The sequence below is a fragment of the Loxodonta africana genome, chromosome 2 (genome assembly GCF_030014295.1).
Source record: "Loxodonta africana isolate mLoxAfr1 chromosome 2, mLoxAfr1.hap2, whole genome shotgun sequence".
Lineage (NCBI taxonomy): Eukaryota > Metazoa > Chordata > Mammalia > Proboscidea > Elephantidae > Loxodonta > Loxodonta africana.
The window spans coordinates 204805936-204810478 of NC_087343.1; the positions used below are offsets into that span (position 1 = coordinate 204805936).

The 4543-nt window shown below is 37.0% G+C and overlaps 1 pseudogene; it reads right to left on the reverse strand.

Annotated features, from left to right (window-relative positions):
* Positions 1 to 2543: 2543 nt before the first annotated feature.
* Positions 2544 to 3222, reverse strand: LOC100664702 (olfactory receptor 2T12-like; annotated as a pseudogene).
* Between the last annotated feature and the right edge of the window lie 1321 nt (positions 3223 to 4543).

Below are 4543 nucleotides of genomic sequence, written 5' to 3' on the forward strand. Positions count from 1 at the left end.
CCAGATGTCCATCAAGATAATGGATACACAACTTGTGATATACATGGAATAATGCTTAGAAATAAAAAAAGAACAATCTACTGATAAAGGTAAATGTGCAGGAATTTTTTAAATATATAAATTAAGCTGAGTGAAACAAGTGAGACACAAACAATTACCTTCTGTAGATTTCCATGTATATGAAATTCTGGAAAAAACTAAACTAAATGATCGTTCAGAAATTCAAGACAGATTCAGAAAAGAACATGGAATGAAGGATATCGCTGCTGACATCAGACACATCTTGGCTGAAAGCAGAGAATACCAGAAAGATGCTTATCTGTGTTTTATTGACTATACAAAGGCATTCAGCTACCTGGATCATAACAATTTATGGATAACATTGGGAAGAATGGGAGTTCCAGAATAATTAATTGTGCTTATGCAGAACTGGTACAAAGATCAAGAAGAGCCATTCAAAGAGAACAAGGGGATACTATGTGGTTTAGGGTTGTATCCTTTCACCATATTTACTCGATTTCTATGTTGAGCAAGTATTCTGAGAATCTGGACTATGTGAAGAAGAATGCCGCATCAGGTTGTAAGAAGATTCAATAACACCCTGCAATATGCAGGTGAGACAACTTTGCTTCCTGAAAGTGAAGAGGACTTGAAGCACTTACTGATGAAGATCAAAGACTACAGCTTTCAGTATGGACTATACCTCAACATAAAACAAAAATCCTCACAACCGGACCAATAAACAACATCATGATAAACAGAAAATATTGAGGCAGTCAAGGATTTTTTTTTACGTGGATCCATAGTCAATGTCCATAGAAGCAGTAGTCAAGAAATTGAAAGACACATTGCATTGGGCAACTTTGCTACAAAAAACCTCTTTCAAGTGTTAAAAAGCAAAGATATTACCATGAGGACTAAGGGGCGCCTGATCCAAGCCATGGTGTTTTCAATCACCTCATATGTGTGTGAAAGCTGGATAATGAATAAGGAGGACGGAAGAATTGATGCCTTTGAATTACAGTGTTGGTGAAAAATATTGAATATACCATGGAGTTCCAGAAGCACAAACAAATCTGTCCTGGAAGAAGTATACCCAGAATGGTCCTCAGAAGCAAAGATGGCGAGACTTCATCTCGTGTTCTTTGGACATGTTATCAGGAGGGACCAGTCCTTCGAGAAGGGCATCATGCTAGGTAAAGAAGAGAGTCAGCAAAAAAGAGGAAGAACCTCAGTGAGATGAATTGATACAGTGGCTGCGACAATGGGCTTAAACATAGCAACAATTGTGAGGATGGAGCAGCATCAGGCAGTGTTTTGCTCTGTTGTAAGTAGGGTAGCTCTGAGTTGGAACAGACTTGACAGCACCTAACAACAGCAACAGATGGTGATAAAAATCAAACCAGTGGTAGTATCTAGGGTGGGAAGTTCTACTGGAAAAGGGCAAGATGGTGCTTTCTGGGAAGATGGAAATTTTGTCTCCTGATAGTGGGATGAATTACATGAGGGTGTATAATGTTCAAAACTAGTTGGAAGATATGCATCAGATCTGAGCATTTTTACTGTGTATAAATTATGCCTCAAAATAGAACAAATTTCAACAGTTAATCTTCAATATTACTTGAAATAATTCTTTCAAAAAATATTTATTGTGGCATATGCTATAGAAAAAGTTCTCTGGGAAGTGTAAACAGTTTGGGATTAGATGCTAACCTAAAAGTTGATGGTTCTATTTGAACCCACCCAGTAGCACCAAGGGAGAAAGGAGTGGTGACCTGCTTCTATGAAGATTACAGCCAAGAAAACCATATGGACTAATCTACTCTATAACACATGGGTCACCATACATCACAATCTATTTGATAAAAAGGATTTTTTTAATATATATTTTTTTGGTGTAGAATCATTTTACTAATTATTTGTAATTCAGAGAATTTTAACAATCCGTGATAAAAACCCATTGACATCGAGTGATTTCTGACTCATACTGACCCTATAGGACAGAGTAGAACTGCCCCACAGGGTTTCCAAGGAGCTCTTGGTGGATTCAAACTGACGACCTTTTGGTTAGCAGCCAACTCTTAACCACTGTGCTCCAGTGTATTCATATATATTTATTCTTGTTCCTTATATTTCTCATAGCCAATATTCTTAAAAATTAAATCAATTCTATGGTTTTTTCTTAACTATACAAGATCAACGTACTTGATGATGAGAGCTAAACATCTGTAGCTTATCAAAAAATTCATTGAAATACGACAAAATTGGATATATATATGAAAACCCTGGTGGCACAGTGGTTAAGAGTTTATCTGTTAACCAAAAGGTCGGCAGCTCCTCAGAAACCCAGTTCCTACTCTGTCCTATATGGTTACTATGAGTCCAAACTGACTCCACAGCAATGAGTTACGTGGGTTATGTATATAGATATAAATATCTGTGAGTTTATGCTTTTCCTCTAGGAAACTGCACACAATCACTTTGGATAGCCTTACACATTGGGGGAAATCAATGTAACTTTTGTCATGACTTAGGGCAACACCCTAACCCATACACATTTTCAGAGCTCTTCTGACCTCGCTTTTCCTTAGAATATAGCTAAAGTGTTTCAGCACAGGGGTGAAGATAGTATAGAAAGCTGACACAACCTTAGTATGGTTAGCTGACTTATATGATTTGGGTCTCATGTAGATAAAAATAGCAGCCCAATAGGAGTCCCATTACAGCCCAGTGTGATGAGCACATGCCAAGGGCCTTCTTGCGGGCTTGTGTAGAACATGGTGATTAACAGCAGCTAGGATGAGACTGTAGGAGGTCAGGATGAGGGAGAATGGCACCAGGAGCATTAACACAGAGCATATAGACATGACATACTCAAAGACAGAGGTGTTACCACAAGCCAAGTGTACCAGTGTGAGAGCCTCTTTAAAGAAATGATTGATCTCATGTGTTTTGCAAAATTGGAAGCTCAGGTTAGCAACTACCTGCATGAGACTGTCAGCTTCCCCCAGAAACCAAGACCCCATGGCAATTGTTAAGGCACAGTTGCCAGTTCATGAGAATGGAATATGGTAGTGGGTGACACAGTGCCACATAGTGGTCATAGGACGTAAGTTCTAAGAGCAAGAACTCTTCGCCACACGAGGTGAGGAAGAAAAAGATCTGTAACCCACAGCCTGCAGAAGAGGTAGGCTTCTTTCCAGTCAAATAGTCAGTAGCCATTTTTGGCAAAAAAAAAAAAAATTTGTTGTTTTGTTTTGTTTTGGGGCATGATGGTAAAAACCAGCATGATGTACATATGGGAGAATTTGTTCACTAGAAAGTATGTGGGTATGTGGAGCCTGTGCTCCATGTGAATCAGGAGAATCATGAGGGCATTGCCCATCAGGGAGATGAAGACGATTTGTTAGCAGCATCACAAAGAGAAAGAGGTGGGCTTGTGTGGAGTCCTAGGAGAATAAAATTGGAGGTGTGATGGCTGTCTTCCATGATTTCAAACAGCAGAGACACTGAGAATAGAAAAACAGTAAGAAAGGGATTTCATCATTTAAAGTGTTCCATTTGAATTACACATTTCTTCAAAAGTACTGATGTGAAGTTGATGAGTTATGTAAAATGCCTCATCTGTCACTTGCTAAATATTTAACTTGCACAAAAATTTAACTGCACATTTTTTTTGTTTGTTTTATTTTGCTTTTGTATTTCTAAGGTTTTCATGGTAATTTTTTCTCAGGGTGAAACTTGACTAATTAATATAATGAATCAAAATACTCTACAATGTGATATTGTATTTGACACCAAAATTAATATATGCGAACAAATGATTAAGTGAATTTGTCATTTATTCTTGTTCCTTATATTGCTCATAGTCACTATCTTAAAAAATTGAATCAATTCAATGTTTTTTAACTTTACAAGATCAAAGTACTTGATAATGAGAGCAAAACACCAGTAGCATATCAAAATTCATTGAAATATGACAAAATTGGATATTTTTTCTTGACAATAATTAATCTGGGAAGATATTATTACATTCCAAGCAAAAAGATTCACTTTCCCAGGTGATGAATTAGAAAGTGAGCATCCGGGTGATAACATAATTTGAAAATATTTGTAAAGTTAGTTTAGGGAGTTATACACTGGAAACAATTGTTTTCTTGGACTTAGAATCTCTTTACCCTAGTGCAAGATTATACTAACTACACTCTTTCACTTACTGTACAAAGGTACTTTGCTATAAGACTGCCTCTCTTCAGTCACACACACAAATCCTTTACTGGTAACAAGAAGAGAAAACTCATTTATTTCTTCATCTTACCATAGAATTAAATTAATTTCTTCCTCAGTTCCGAGAAAGTTTCTCTAACTCTTTAAAGACATTCTCAGCTCTGATTTGCTGGTATTGGATCTACACCAGCTTGTTCAATAAATGTGGTCATAGCTGCAGACACAGATTTTCAAATTCAATCTCAAGTCGCTAATTCATCCTAGTATAATGAAGTAACATGGCAGAAGAAGTCTATATCTTTCATGGATAGTCCCT